General features: G+C 39.0%; 1 protein-coding gene across 2 annotated transcripts in view; it reads right to left on the reverse strand.

Moving 5' to 3' along the window:
• Positions 1–4,822: 4,822 nt before the first annotated feature.
• Positions 4,823–17,448, reverse strand: part of NBDY (negative regulator of P-body association) — a 145,777-nt gene continuing 133,151 nt past the window's right edge. For both annotated transcript variants that reach the window (XR_008627323.1, XM_055121961.1), the window contains one exon: positions 4,823–5,998. The gene's annotated coding sequence lies outside the window, so the exon portion shown is untranslated. The remainder of the gene's footprint in view (positions 5,999–17,448) is intronic.

The raw sequence follows: 17,448 nt of genomic DNA on the forward strand, positions 1-17,448 counted from the left end.
TGGTAGATATACTTCTGGACTGTGAACTAAGCTATGGCCCCGTGCAACCCCGGGAGGGAGAAGGGTTTTGTCCCTAAGCCTTTTCCCCTTTGCGGCAACAGGGCGACTGCCACCGTTCAGAGCCAATTGGACAGAGAGGTAGAAGCTAGCAGTGATGGGCCGCATGGGGAATCTCGCGATGGGGGAGGGGGGCAGCAGAACCGGCCCTTCTTCCTGCCCAAACGAGACCCCAAGCGGCCACCCACAAACAGCTCCTCCGCTCCTAAACAGCCATGATCCCAGAGGCACACAAATCAATCTCAGAATGCAGCGGTTGCTGGCATAAATACCTCTGGACTTAATACCAGAATCCCAAAACTGGGCGGCCACTTTCGTGACTGTGCAACATCATATACTCTTTATTATCAATAATAGAAAACATAATGATGGCATTTCGAAAGGTCTGACTGTTGGGGGGCAAACTGAAAATAATGATAGTGAGTTTTCTGTCTAAAATTGAATGTAATCAAAGTAAGGAGAGAGTAAAGTGAAAATCATCTGCCACAAAGGCGGGGGGAAGTGGGAGGGGGAGTATGCTGGGGTTCTTGGTGTTGGAACATGTGCACTGGTGAAGGGATGGGTGTTTGACCATTGTATGACTGAGACTTGATCCTGAAAGCCCTGTAACTGTCCTTACGGTAACTCAATTAAAAATTAAAAAAAAAACCTCTACTACAAGATGGTAACGTTGAAACAGCATGGTAGTGGAACAAAGGCAGAGCCGCACACCAATGGAACAGGGTGGAATATCCCTACACACAACCCCAAATGTATGAACATCTAATCTTTGATAAGGGAGCAAAATATGTGAAGTGGAGCAAAGAAAGCCTCTTTAACAAGAAAAAAAAATGGGTTTAGACCTCGACCTAACACCATACACAAAAATCAGATAAAAATGGATTAAAGACCTCAACACCCGACCAGAATCCATAAGGTACATTGAATATAAGGTTGGCAAAACCATCCACGACATTGAAGCTAATGGTATCTTCAAAGATGACATGCCACTGACCAACCAAGTAGAAACAGAGATAAACAAATAGGACTATATTAAACTAAGAAGCTTCTACATCGCAAAAGATACAGTCACCAAAATACAAAGATAATCTATGTAATGGGAAAGAATATTCACCCAATACCCATCAGATAAGGGATTGATGTCAAGGATATACAAGACACTGGTTGGAATTGCAAGAAGAAAGCATCCAACCCCATCAAAAAATGGGGCAATAAAATGAATAGAAACTTTCTCAAGGAAGATATACGAATGGCAAAAAGAGCATGAAAAAATGCTCTTCATCATTAATCATCAGATAAATGCAGATCAAAACAACTATGAGATACTACCTCACACCACAGAGACTGGCACACATACAAAAGAACAAAAGCAACCGGTGTTGACGTGGATGTGTGGAGAAAGGGACATTGCTGGTGGGAATGCCGACTGATACAGCGCTTTTGGAAAACAGTATGGAGGCTTCTCAAAAAATTAGAAACTGAGCTCCCATTTGACCCAGCAGTACCACTCCTGGGAATATATCCCAAGGATGCAAAAAAGCATAGTGGAAATGACATCAGCACTCGAATGTTCATTGCAGCACTGTTTACAATAGCCAGAATCTGGAAAAAACCTGAGTGCCCAAGAACAGATGACTGGTTAAAGAAACTTTGGTACATCTACAAAATGGAATACTATGCAGCTGTTAGAAAAGATGAGGTCATGAACTTTGCATATAAGTGGTTCAGCATGGAGGATATCATGTTAAGTGAAATGATTCAAAAAGAGAGAGACAGACATAGAAAGACTGCACTCATCTGTGGAATATAAAGTAACAGGATGGGAGAATAGAACCCAAGAATAGTAGAGATAAATACAGGGAGATTGGCTCCACAGCTTGAAAGCTGGCCTCACACGCTGGAGGAAAAGGCAGCTCAGATAAAGAAGGGAACACCAGGTAAAGTGTGGTTCAAGGACCAGCTGGGGATGGGAGATGCACACTGAAAGGAGACTATAGATCAAACATGATGGCCACTCAATGCCTCTATTGCAAACCACAACACCCAAAAGGAGAGAGAGAACAAAAGGGAATGCCCTGCCACAGAGGTCGGGTGGGGTGGGGGAGATGGGGTGGGGGTGGGTGGGAGGGATACTGGGATCATCGGTGGCGAAGAATGGGCACTGGTGGAGGGATGGGTACTGGAGCATTGTATGACTGAAACACAAGCACGAAAAGTTGTCTAAAAAAAGAAATTTTTTTTAAATGTCAGAGGAAGAAAAATACTAAAAAACATTGGTATAAGGGCCTGGAGCAATAGCACAGCGGGTAGGGCGTTTGCCTTGCACGCAGCCGACCCGGATTCGATTTCCAGTATCCCATATTGTCCCCTGAGCACTTCCAGGGGTGATTCCTGAGTGCAGAGCCAGGAGTAACCCCTGAGCATCGCTGGGTGTAACCCATAAAGCAAAAAAAAAAAAGGTATGTGATCCAAGCAGGGCTGAATAATTACTTTTTGAGCTCAATATAATTTTAGACCAATTTTATAAAGAAAGAGAAGACCAGCCCCACTAAGCGTGTGAACTTATTATAATGTATTCCTCAAAGTGTTGCTGTACTCTCTTTCTCAAAATTACAGATACAAGCTTTCTGAAAATGAAGGAAAGAAAGCATTACTGAGAAATGAAAGTTCTGAAAGCAACTTGAATATGTAGATCTAGAAATGTCTTATATCTTGCTTATCATTCACTGCCTTTTTAAATTGTAAGCTATCTTAAATAACATTTACTTCTACCATTATATCCACAGTATTTGTTTTTTTTTTCTTTTTTTGGGGGGTCACACCTGGCGATGCTCAGGGGTTACTCCTGGCTCTGCACTCAGGAATTACTCCTGGCGGTGCTCAGGGAACCATATGGGATGCTGGGAATGGAACCCGGGTCGGCCGCGTGCAAGGCAAACACCCTCCCTGCTGTGCTATCACTACAGCCCCTATCCACAGTATTTGTGACGGTACTTTTTAAATCATAAATCATAAATATTTAATCAATAATATTTCTATTTCTCACAGCACTGACTTTAGGGGCATCTTCAATAATTTAATGCTACAGGAAAATAAAATAAAAATAAGAGTATATCAAACTAAAAAGTTTCTAAAATAAAAATGTGAGGAGTAAAATAAAGACACTTGAATGGGAAAAATATTTGTACATCATTCACCTGATAAGATGTATATAGGACTCACAAAATTCAACAACAGTCTGGATTGGCCCTTGAGCAGTATTTACAATAACCAATTCATGGAAGCAAACCACATGTCAACCAACAGATGAGTGAATAAAGAAATCCTGATATATATGTGAATGTGTGTATCATTTATAAGAAAATATAAAATCTTTTGCTACCACATGTATAGAGTTATAGTATCATGCTAACTGAATTATTTCAGAGGGAGGACAAATACTGAATAATTTCACTTACAAGTGGTAATTTAAAAAGTAGGAAATGAATAATGGTTAATTAAAACAAACAATTGGATTCTCACAACAGAATTCAGTTTACCAAGGAGGGGAAACAGAAGTGGGGAGAGGGGAATGTAGAAAAGAAGTGACATAAGGACATTGGTGGAGTCTTTGGCACTTTGATGGTGGTGAATATACAGTAACTTTATATATGGAAAGCATAAACACTAAAACTATTGTAAAGCATGGTGCTAAAATAACAAAACAGATATTTCAATTCTATAATAATATACTCACCAAAGTTTACTTCTCATATTTTAAGGTTGATATCTTTAAATTTGTTATGAAGGGGCATAACGAGGGACGTTTTCCATGTGATACTCAGATGCCTTCAACACAACTTAATGAACAATTCAGCACTTCCCCAACAATGTGAAATATGACGTGTATATTTTTATTTTAAAAAAAGATATTCTGAGCTAGGTATATGACTCAGCAGTAGAACTCTGATGCGTGAAGTTCTGGGTTAGATTTGTGACATCACCAAAAGAAGAAAGAAAAATTCTATGCATTTCTATGTTTGTTTCTGGATGTTGTCTGTAAAATTTCCATGCCAACATAAATCTCCAAGCATCTCAAAATCAACTTCAACTTTTTCTATTTACAAGAATTAGTGAATTATGTGAAATACTGAAAGATGCCAATTTTCCTTTTTTTCTGTCTTCTGTTGTTGTTTGTTTGGGGGCCCACCAGGTTGTGCTCAGGGCTTACTCTTCACTCTTTGTTCAGGGATTACTCCTAGCAGGGCTCAGGGGCTCATACAGAATGCTGGGGATAAAAGCTGGATTCGCTGCGTGCAAGAAAAGTACCCTACCTGCTGTTGTGGTTCTGGACCCAACTTAAAAAAATCTTTAAATCAGTCAAAATATTCAATACTGAATATTTTAGAAATAGGAAATTATAAGTAAAAAGCATATGAGCCATTTTGACCAGAAAATAGTTAAGATGTTGCAGCTGTTAGAAAGAATGAGGTCATGACGTTTGCATATAAGTGGATCAGCATGGAAAGTATTATGCTAAGTGAAATGAGTCAGAGAGAGACAGACATAGGAAGATTGCACTCATCTGTGGACTATAGAATAATAGACTATAAGACTAACACCCAAGAATAGTAGAAATAAGTACCAGGAGGTTGTCTCCATGGCTTGGAGGCTGGTCTCTCATTCTGGGCAACTCAGAGAAGGGAACACCAAGTAAAATGTGATTGGAGGTCATGTGGGGGAAAGATGATGCGGGCCCAATATAGACTAGAGACTGAACACAATGGCCACTCAACACCTTTATTGCAAACCATAACACCTAATCAGAAAGACAGAACAAAAGGGAATACCCTGCCATAGTGGCAGTGTGGGGTGGGGGGAGGCAGGACTGGAGAGGGGGGGGAGGGATGTTGGGTTTACTGGTGGTGGAGAATGGGCACTGGTGAAGGGATGGGTTATCAAACTTTGTAAGGGAGAAACATGAGCACAAAAATGTATAAATCTGTAACTGTACCCTCACGTTGACTCACTAATTAAAAATAAACTATTAAATTAAAAAAAAGAAAATAGTTAAGATGTAAATAAATATAAAAGATATGGCAGATGACAGAAAAGTATGGAGAGGGGACATAGAGAACTAAAAATTGTAGACAACAAGTCATCAGTGTGGTAGTACAGCAGTTACAGTGTTTACCTTTCACAGGGCGGACCAGGTTTCAATCCCCAGCATCCTATATGGTCCCCTGAGTACTGCCAAGAGTAATTCCTGAGTGCAGAGCCAGGAGTAACCTCTGAGCGTTGTTGGATTGATCCAAAATCAACAAAAAGTAGACAACAAAAGCTAAGAGAGGGGGCTGGAGCTATAGTACAGCAGGTAGGGCATTTGCCTTGCACATAGCTGATACGGTTTCGACCCCCAGCATGCCATATGGTTGCCTTAGCACCATCAGGAGTAATTCCTGAGTGCAGAGCCAGGAGTAACCCCTGTGCATCACCGGGTGTGGCCCAAAAAAGCAAAAGATAGGAAACAAAAGTTAAGAGAATGTGCTAAGACTTAATTCTTTACATTTTTTCTCCTCCTGCTCACACACTTAACTGAAATTTCACAACAACAAAATGTTTTAACAATATTTTATATCTTGAGTCATTATGAAAATAATAGTGTAAAGTCATAACTTGCTAGCTAGTAGTCATACAGATCTAACACAGTAATGAGAGACAAAATTTATTGGGACCTTAGTGTATTTATAGTAATTCAAAGTTACACAGCAAGTATTGGATGTCACCAAAAGAGAACACTGGTTTTCTGCTATGGTTCCATATCACAGGCATTATTTGCTGTGGTGAGTTCACCATGATTCATTTGACTTGCACTTCAATCTTAAAGGACTAGTCTGATCTTGGTCATATCTCAGAATTCTCCAAATCCAGATGATGAAGTTAAGCTGATTACATCATACGACTGAAAGATATAAAAATAGGACAATTTGTTAATTTATATTGATAAATACAATTACCATACAAATCAAACATATTGGTAAAAAATACTCTTGATTTTCCATTGTAGGCAGTTTACAGGAAACAAAATTATATTAAAATATTTCTTCATAAAGATTAAGATCAAACAATAGAATACAGAGAACCAGTACCGTGCTTTGTATCTGACATATCTATCTGCACCATAAATTATTCATCCATCATACAAACTGTTTCCAATACCATAAGAATATTTTCATAAGATATCTGATTTTGTTTGTTTTCATGACATTCATAAGCAATCAACTGACCTCATTCTTTCCCCATTTCCCCTCAACATATCCTTATATTATTTAGAAATGATGCATTTATTTATACAAGTATGTATATACAATTAAACTATATGTAATACAAACAGCACAGAAAAAATTACTCGTCAAACTTGTACCTCTCCATTCCTATTATTCCAGAAAAAAAGTACCAATATTTTGTAAATGATTTTCGATGTATTCAACATACACATATGTATAGTACTTACAGTAATATAGTCGTAAAAGAAAATTTTAAATATCAGTTATGCTATCTATTATGCAAATGGTTTTTAATCCATTTAATATGTCTTAATGATTTTTCTATGTCCTGTGTTAGAACATATATATATAACACACTAATAAATGTACTACAACAAGGAAATATTAAAACAAACAGAAAGTAAGTGTATCTCATACAAGTCATTTAAGTTTATCACAGAAGATATGTGATCAATCCAGGTGCCTGCATATTTATAGCTGGGTGCACAAATGCATTGGTAGAATAGGGAGAAGGGTGTCAGAGCTACAGTTAATGAGTAAGAAAACCAAAGGGCTGTCTAGTCACCATGGGATAAATTAGAGATCAAACAGCAGAGTCAAGACTTTTGAGTTTACGAGAACCCTGTGTGCTTTCCTAATATGGATAAAATATTTCTTTTTGTGCCAAAACCCAGGTGTGACAACTAGATGCAAACGTGTCAATTTTTCAAAGTATTTTTATTTGAGTGTGGATGTTTAGATGTTTACAAGTACAATGTTACCATATCACACCATAACCAAACTGCCAATATTCGTCCACCACTGTACAAAAGACCCTTTCCTACTTACTACTCTTTCCCTTTGATAACCTGTTAAGGTCTGAGGTAAACCCCAGAAATTTTAAAAGCACTGTAGGTAGAGTTTTTTGTCTCTATGCCTTCAGAGCTAAATGATCATAGCCACAGACACAGACTACAAAGCCAATCCAACATATTGACCCTACTTAGAAGGATCTTAGCTGTGCAAGTTGTAGTCCCAGCAGAAAAAGTTTCAAGAAATTGAGAACACTAATCTCCAGGGTTTCAACAAACTTCTTAACAGAAAATATAAGGATCCAGAACTGCCTCTGGTGCCATTTAAGCTCATTAACGGCCATGATCCAGAGACTCACAAATAAATCTCAGAAGAGAAAGAGAGCAACACACCACAGAGATGCCTCCGCACCCCAAAGTCACCATCCAGTTAAAAATTTAACTTTAGCTGTATCACCCTATTTAAAATTTTAGAATTCCTGGAGTGTGTAGCCGCTTTAGCAGCAGTGCAACATCTCACACTCGACCCCATTGATGTACTAAGAATAGCACACCACAATGATGGGGTGTAATTTTTGAAGGAATATAGTATATTAGCACACAAGTGGCAACCTTGTAACATGTTAGTAATCTCTTATACAAGGGCTTAATGGCTCCACTTTCCTCCAAGTAAACTTTTTTGGATCATAATTAGCGGATTATTCAGAACAAGCAATACAAAATAACTTATTTAGTACATACTTTGGGGGGCAGGTTTGGGTGGTGGTGGTAAAATTCAAAATAATGATGGTGGGATGGTGTAATAGTGTCGGGATTGGTGTTGAAGTATTAAATGCAATAAATTATTGTGAACAACTTAAAAAAAAATAAAGCCAGGGCTGATTTTGGAATAAAAAAAGGATCCACATGTCTGCACAAGGTGAAGAACTGAGATTAGACAAAAAGTCTCAGTGAATGTAGCAGACATAATATGACAGGCATAGTACTTACCTAACTCTTACCAACATCTATGCACCAAATGACAGGTCAGCGAACTTCACAAAAGCTTATGCTCACAAACTGAAAAAACACATTGACTGAAACAAAATAGTAACGGTAGAAACTCAACAAGGAGGAAGTGAAAAGTCTGAACAGGCCAATCACAAGCAAGGAAACCGAAACTCGAATTAAGAATATTTCCAAGAATAAAATTCATGGTCCAGTTGGGTTTACTGGCGAGTTTTTTCTTTTTTCAATGAAACTTTAAACACCATGATTTACTAAGCTGTCCAAATACAGCTGATTCAGGTATTTGATATTCCAGCACCAGTCCAACCACCAGCGCTCCCTTCCCCCAACCAATGTCTCCAGTTTCCCACCCCCCCACCAAGCCTGGGCACAAAATAATTTACTTGATATTGCTTGGTACAACATATATCTTGAAATGGTGTTGCTAAACTCATGGCCTGAGGATTTACTGAGCTGTGAGATACAAGTTGAGGCTTCTATGTAGTTGCTTCCACACACTGAGATAAGTGAGCTTCTACTTATATTTCCTATCTAATTTTCTATGCTTCTACTTGATTATCAGCTCTGTCACTTCAAGAGCTTAGGAACTGTGACAATAGAGTGACGGTGTTTACCTGGGTTTTCTGGGGTGGGGAGTTGCTTGAAGGAGTGGGAAGGAAACTGGGGACACTGGTGTTGGAAAATTACATTGGTAAAGGGATAGGTGTTGGAACATTGAATGACTGAAATGCAATCGTAAACAATTTTGTAATGCTGTATCTCACAGTGATTCAATGAAATAAAAACAAAACAAAATATGTCAACCTCTCACAACTTGCAAGTGGCATGACAGTATACATAGAATATTCTTAGAAAACTTTACCAAATGCTTGTAGAAACAATAGACTTGCAAAGTCACAGTCTACAAAATTAAAACACAAAAGGCCATAACTTTCCTATATGGAAAGAATGAAAGAAAAGAAAGTGATATCAAGGATTGGAATCCACGACAAATGTGTGGGGGGCAAAGGGTAGGTAAGATAGGGAAGGAACCAATATGACAATAATAGTTGGAAATAATCACGCTGGACCAGGTGTTAAAAGTAAGGAAGGGGATATGTATGATATCCTTTCAGTATCTGTATTGCAAACCACATTGTCCAAAGGGGGGGGGGAAGAGAGAGAGAGAGAGAGAGAGAGAGAGAGAGAGAGAGAGAGAAGAAAAGAAAAGTACCTGCCAGAGAGGCAGGCTTGAAGGGAAGAGGTGATGGGAAATTAGCGACACTGGTGCTGGGAAATGTACACTGGAGGAATGGGTGTTGGAACACTGTATGGATTAAACCTAATCATAAAAAGCATTGTAAGGGACTAATATCACAGTGATTCAATTTATAAATCTATCAAAGAAACAAACAATCCCGATAACAATGTCCCTCAGAAAATTAAGTACCTCAGAATCAGCTTAACAGAATGTCTACGTGAGAGGGGACACCTGCAGTTTTAGAAGTACTCCAGAAGTGGGACTTCAACTGTAACCCAAGATGAGTATCAACAGGGCTCCTGCCCCCACAGGTACACAGGCGGTGGGGGTGTGGCCTCCCAGTAGCAGCTCATTAGGCCACCAGTTAATTTCCATTTTCATAGTGCACTGGACTCGTATCTCAGCCTCCTATACTGAACTCATTTAAAAAAAAAATTTTATTAATGAGTCACTGTGAGGGTACAGTTACAGAGTTCCGTGCCTGTGTTACAATCATACAATATTCGAGTACCCATCCCTCCACCAGTGCCCATTCTCCTCCATAAATGGCCCCAGGGTTCCTCCCTTCCCCCCCCCTGTGCTGTCCGGCCGCCCCGCACCCCCCTGTGACAAGGGCAGCCTGGCTACCTCAACCACATTAGGCCATGAGCCGGTTCCAAACAAAATACTCCCCAAACTACCAAAATACAGTGAACACAAGAATCTGTACAAACCCAATCTAAAAGAACACATCCTCTGAATCAGTGCTAAAGACCCCACATAATACAAACATGGGCACCAAAGAGGAAAGTAACATCACTGAAGGGGAAAGAGGAGACGATCATCAACCGAACTCACCCAGAATCCTCCCTGACAGTGTCGGGGACACTGGTAGTTGTGAGTAGGGGACACTGACAGTGAATGGGAGGGATCCACCTCCATATTGCTACAGCATCACGGGGAATCAGCACAGTTCCCCACCATGAGGTGTTAATGATGATAAAGTCCTGACGCTTCAACAGGGAATACCCACATACATAATCTTTCTGATAAAGAATTAAGAAATGAAATGTTGAGGATGTTTAATGAGCTGAAAGAAACAGTGGAAAATGTTCCATGTGCAATGTTTATTCGAATTTTGGGGGATGAAAAGCCCTGTATATGTCTACTGCCCTCTCTCTTCCACATTTTTCCTCCAGAGCTAGTACTTCCTTGCTGAGTTTTAGTCCCATTAATCTATCATGAGTTGATAATAAAATCAAGAAGAAACTGTACCAACTATCTTTTCAGATCATAATGCACTGAAAATACAGAAAAGAATCAAACCGAACACCTAAAAATTAAACAGCTGATTGCTGAACAACCAGTAGGTTAGAGAAGAAATCAAAGAAATCAAAAGATTCCTGGAAACAAATGAGAATGAGGTCATAAGCTACCAGAACTTCTAGGACACAGCTAAAGCAGTGTTAAGAGGAATGTTTATAACTCTGGAAACATTTTTCAAGAAAGGAGAAAGGGCCCACATAAATATCTCGACGTTACAGCTTAAGATCTTAGAAAATGACCAACAAAAGGAGCCCAATCCAGGAAGCAGGAAAAATTTATAAAACTTAAGAGCAGAAATCAACAAGCTGGATTCAAAAAAAATAACAATTAGTGAAACGAATAGTCGGCTCTTTGCAAAATAAATAAGATTAATGGATTAATGAAGCACTAGAAAACTCACAAAGAAAGACAGAGACAACCCTAATAAACTGAATCAGAAATGTAAAGGAGGCCATCACAACAGAAACCACAGTAATCCAAAAGATCATCAGTGATTAAGAATCTGGATGCCTCAAAACAAGAGAACTTAAAAGAAATGGATATATTCCTGGATTCCTATAACCTCCATAGGATGAAATTCAGGTATTTGGAATACCTGAATAGACCTATCTCTACCAAGGAAATTGAAGTGGTAATCAAAAGTCTCCCCCAGTACAAAAGCCCAGGTCCAGATGGATTCACTAGCGAATTCTTCCAAACCTTTAAAGAGGAACTACTGCAAAACCTTTTCAAGCTTTCCCAGGAAATTGAAGAAATGGAAACACCCTTATACCAAAAGCAGATAGAGATACCAAAAAAAAGAGAAAATTCCTGATGAACACATATGCAAATATCCTAAACAAAATACTATCAAATAGAATCCAACGATTCATCAAAAAGATAATACATTTCGACCAGGTGGGATTCATCCTAAGGATGTAAGGATGGTTTAACATTTGCAGGTTAATTAATTGTTTTAAAAAAGGGAAAAAACATACTATCATATCAATATACCAATAGATGGAGAGATAGCATTTGACAAAAATCAACACCCATTCATGATGAAAATCCTCAACAAAATGGGAGTTCAAGTAGTTTTCCTGAGCCCTCAACCTGCCCCCTGTGCCATCTTGCCACATACAGCAGTTAAGAGTCCCGGTGGGCACCACAACACCAGAGAATTCTCCAGGCCCCATACTGAGTCATATCACTGGGATGCCCCAGATGGAACAGTTGCGGTCTCTCCCCCTTCTCCAGAAGGAATCCCAGTGACCATGAGCTTCTACAAGCATGGCTCCAGTATGTGGGTCTCAGGACTATTCCTCTGAACCTTTCCTGATATGCAATGTGAACAATGGAAAATAAATGGTCTAGCATCTGACTGTGAAAGGCAGGCTTGAACAGTGGTGGGAATATTTGAGCAAAATATAATGCCCAAAACTAGATAGAAAGAGTATCAGAGTAACTGTCTGCCATAGAGGCTGGGTAAGTCTGGGATGGAAGTGGAGATGATAATGGGGATATTGGTGGTGGAAAGTTTGCACTGGTGGAGGGATGGGTGATCGATCATTGTATAGCTGAATATCAAACATGAAAATTTTGTAACTGTATCTCAGTGTCTCAATAATTTTTTTCAAGTAGCTTTCCTGAATATAATCAGAATCATCTACCACAAGCCCATGACAAGTATTTTTCTCAATGGGGAAAAACTAAAAGACTCCCTCTAAGATCAAGGATGAGTGAAGGTTGCCCAGTTTTGCCACTTCTATTCAATATAGTACTGGAAGTACTTGCCATAAGAGATAGGGAAAAAAATTATATTAAGGGCATCCAGATAGGAAAGAAAGTAGTCAAGCTATCACTATTTGCAGATGACATGATACTATACTTAGAGAACCTAAAACCTCTACCAAAAAACTTTTAGAAACAAGAGATTTGTATAGTAAAGTGGCAGGTTACAAAATCAAGACACAAAAGTTCATGGCATAACTGTATTCAAATAATGAAAGACAAGAAGGTGAAATAAAAAATTCCGTTCACTCAGAGAAGAGGCCAAGCAGTCTGGTGAGCAACGTGGCCGGAGAAATGCTCCGGACCGGAACCCGGGCCAACAACACCAGGGATCCAGGCAGAGGAGGTACAGCTGGCATGCCTTCTCCAAATGGAGCCCTGGCGACACTGAGCAGCAACTAACACGGCTCCGGGTTGCGGGACTGGAACATATCCGAGCCGCGCGGCCGCGGCTTTAGACCTTTTCTAAAAACTGAAAACATACAATCTTTTAATGGAAAATCAATTATCAAATGCTTCCTTAGTAAGGCTGTCTTTCTTGGGGGGAAACTCCAACAACAACAGTGAGTTTTGTTTTGCAATATGGAACGTAATCAAGGTAAAGAGAAAATGAAGTGAAATTCATCAGTTATACAGTGGGGGGTGGGGGCGGGGGGTATACTGGGGATTCTGGTGGTGGAATATGGGCACTGGTGAAGGGATGGTGTTTGAATATTGTATAACTGAGACATAAACCTGAGAACTGTGTATCTTTTCACATGGTGATATAATAAAAATTTAAAAAAAAATTCTGTTCACAATCATGCCTCAGAAAATCAAGTACTGGGGCTGGAGTGATAGCACAGCAGGTAAGGCATTTGCCTTGCACCCGGCCAACCCGAGTTCGATTCCCAGCATCCCATATGTTCCCCCAAGCACCGTCAGGAGTAATTTCTGAGTGCATGAGCCAGGAGTAACCCCTGTGTATTGCTGAGTGTGACCCAAAAAGCAAAAAAAAAAAAAAAAAAAAAAAAAAAAAAAGATCAAGTACCTTAGAATCAAGTTTAAATAAGGAGGTAAAGGACCTGTACAAAGAAAACTACAAAATGCTACTTCAAGAAATAAAAGATGACATAAGGAAATGTAGACACATCCCCTGGTCATAGATTGGGAGGATTAACATTGTTAAAATGGCAATACTCTCCAAAGCATTATATAGATTCAATGAGGTCCCTATACGGATACCTATGACATTTTTCATAGAAATTGATCAAATACATCTGAAATTCATTACTGTATCACTGTTGATCATCACTGTTGATCATCGTTGATCATCAATTTGCTGGAGTGGGCACCAGTAATGTCTCCATTGTGAGACTCATTACTGTTTTTGGCATATTAAATATGCCACGGGTAGCTTGCCAGGCTTTGCCCTATGGGCAAGATACTCTCGTAGCTTGTCGGGCTCTCGGAGAGGGGCGGAGGAATCAAACCTGGGTCGGCTGCATGCAAGGCAAATGCCCTACCCGCTGTGCTATTGCTCCAGCCCTTGAAATTCATATGGAACAATGAAACGCCACCAATTGCTAAAGCCATTCTGGGAAAAATGAAGATGGTAGTCATAACTGTCCCCAATGTCAAACTGTACTAAAAAGAGGTAACAATTAAAACAGCATGATATTAAAATAAAGATGGACCTGAAGGCCAATGGGATAGGGTTGAATATCTTGACACACACTGTCAAATATATGATCATTTAATCTTTGATAAGGGAGCAATAAATAAGAAGAATAGTAAGGAAAGCCTCTTTATCAAGTAGTGTTTGTAAAACTGGACAGCTACATGCAAAAAACAATGGATTCAGACCTCTATCTACTGCCATGAACAAAAGTCAGCTCAAAACAGAGTAAAGACTTGAATATCAGGCCAGAAGTCATAAAATAGATGGAAGAAAAGGTAGGCAAAAATCCTCCACAATATTGAAGCTAAAAGTATCGTCAAAGATCAAACATCACTGACCAAGCAAGTTGGAAACAATGATAACAAATGGGACTATATTAAACTAAGAATCTTCTGCACCTCAAAAGAAACAGTGAAGGGATGGTGTTTGCCATAGAGGCTGGGTAAGATACAAAGACAGCTTACACAATGGGAAATGTTATTCACCCCAAATTCTTCTTATAAGGGGTTAATATCAAGGATATAGAAGGCACTGGTTGAACTTTACAAGAAAAAACATGCAACCCCATAAAAAATGGGGAGAAGAAATGAAAAGAAACTCTCTCAAAGAAGAGATTTGAATAGCCAAAAGGCACGTGAAAATGCTCTATATAATCATCAGGGAGATGCAGATCAAAACAACAATGAGATATCACGGTACACATCCAAAGAGCCACCAGTGCAGGCACGGATGTGAGGAAAAGGGGAGTCTCCTTCATTGTTGTTGGAAATGCCAACTTGTCCAGCCTTTTTTGAAAACAATGTGGACATTCCTCAAAAAGAACTGAAATTGAGCTCCCATTTGACCCAGAAATGCTCCTGAGAACATACCGTAGGGGACAAAAAACATACAGCAGAAACACTATCTGCACTCCTATATTCATTGCAGCACTATTCACAATAGTCAGAATCTGGAGACCACCTGAATGCCTGAGAACAGATTAATGGATAAATAAACCATGACATATCTATACAATGGAATATTATGCAGCTTGAAAAATTAAATCATGAAATTTGTCTATAAACAGATGGACATGAAGAGTATCATACAGAGTTAAATGAGACAGAAGCAGAAGAAGAAATATAGCATGACTGCATTCATTTGTAATATATGAAATGATAGAAGGCTAACATTTATTAGAAAGCTAATATAAATGACTAGGGAAAAAGGGGGCTAGGAGGACTGGTCAATGATTGGAATCAACCACAAGTGTGTGGGAGTGGGGCAGAGGGTAGGTAAAATAGATAGAGAAGGGACCAGTATAACAATGATAGCTGGAAATGATCACTCTGGACAAGAAGTGAGTTCTAAAGGTAGGTAAAGGAATATACCTGATAACCTTTCAGTATCTGTATTGTAAAACACAATGCCCAAAAAGAGAAAGAGATCAAAGAAGAGAGAGAGAGAGAGAGAGAGAGAGAGAGAGAGAGAAAGAGAGAGAGAGAGATATGAAAATACACCTGTTATAGAGGCAGCCAGGGGGTAGAGAAGAGGATTGATGGGAGGGAACCTGGGGACACTGGTGCTGAGAAATGTACAAGCCTGTGTTCCTGGTCTTTCTTTCTTTCTTTCTTTCTTTCTTTCTTTCTTTCTTTCTTTCTTTCTTTCTTTCTTTCTTTCTTTCTTTCTTTCTTTCTTTCTTTCTTTCTTTTTCTTTCTTTCTTTGTTCTTTCTTTCTTTCTTTCTTTGTTCTTTCTTTGTTCTTTCTTTCTTTCTTTCTTTCTTTCTTTCTTTCTTTCTTTCTTTCTTTCTTTCTTTCTTTCTTTCTTTCTTCCTTCCTTTCTTTCCTTTCTTTCTTTGTTCTTTCTTTCTTTTTCTTTCGTTCTTTCTTTCTTTGTTCTTTCTTCTTTCTTTCTCTTTCTTTCTTTCTTTCTTTCTTTCTTTCTTTCTTTCTTTCTTTCTTTCTTTCTTTTTCTTTCTTTCTTTGTTCTTTCTTTCTTTCTTTCTTTGTTCTTTCTTTGTTCTTTCTTTCTTTCTTTCTTTCTTTCTTTCTTTCTTCCTTCCTTTCTTTCCTTTCTTTCTTTGTTCTTTCTTTCTTTTTCTTTCATTCTTTCTTTCTTTGTTCTTTCTTCTTTCTTTCTCTTTCTTTCTTTCTTTCTTTCTTTCTTTCTTTCTTTCTTTCTTTCTTTCTTTCTTTCTTTCTTTCTTTCTTTCTTTCTTTCTCTCTCTCTCTTTCTCTCTCTCCCTCCTTCCCCCCAGAAAACCTTCCAAATAAAATCTATTTACATCAAAAAAAGAAAAGAAATTAATTTAATTAAAAATTAAAAAATAAAATCAGCTTAATTGAAGAGGTAAGAGAGGAAAAAGAAAATTATAAACCACACTTCAAGAAATAAAAGATGAAAACAAGAAAATGGAAACACATCCCCTGCTTATGGATTTGGAAAAGGTTTGATACAATCAAAATTGCAATATTCTCCAAATTATTGTATAGATTCAATGAAACCCCTATAATAATACCCATGATGGGGAGTTGCATTGAATCCATATAGTAGTTTAGGAGGATGGCTATTTTACCAATAATTATTTTCATATTTATGAACATGGAATAAAAAATTTGGAAGCATCTCATTACCCATTTGGAACTGTATTATAAAACTATAGTGATCAAAATTGCATGCTACTGGAATAAAGATAGGCTCTTTGATCAATGGGTCAGAATCAAATACTGGACAGCTAGGAAGCTGCATTCAAAACTGCACCATATCAAACCTAAGTCAGTCAGGAGCTCCAGTATGTGGTAACCAGCTAGGCTAGTATCTGGGAAGGCCCCCATTAGGGTGTTGAAAGCCCTTTCCCACATTCCAGGAATTCACAGGTAGGAAGCTGCATTCAGAAATGTGTCACTTTGCCCCCAGAAGCCCCTGTAGTAGATGAGCCAGCCTGGCTAGGCCCTGGGAAGGAACTGCTAAGACCTAGAAGGCCTTACCCCCTGTCCCACGAATTGCACCCAGAACTGTGCCATATCGTCCCCAGCATGCCAGCAAGTTCAGCTAGATCCCAGAAGGCCCCTTCTAGGGCCTGTAAGGCCCTGCCTCTGGTCTAGCAAATTCACAGCTAGAAGGCTTCACTCAGAACTGTGCCATTTTGTCAAGTAATCTGCTGCACCATGGCTTAAACTGATATTGTGTTGAGTGAAGGAAGCCAGAAGAAGGAAGACAAACACAGGATATCTCATTTGTTAGTGGAATATAGAATACTGGGTGAGGAAATAAAAGGGAAATGCTTACATCATATTTGACCCCAGTGTTTAGAGAGGAGATAGAGAAGGAAAGAAATCAAGGGGAGGGGCAAGAACAGAACAAGAACTAA

Source organism: Sorex araneus, chromosome X (assembly GCF_027595985.1).
Source record: "Sorex araneus isolate mSorAra2 chromosome X, mSorAra2.pri, whole genome shotgun sequence".
NCBI lineage: Eukaryota > Metazoa > Chordata > Mammalia > Eulipotyphla > Soricidae > Sorex > Sorex araneus.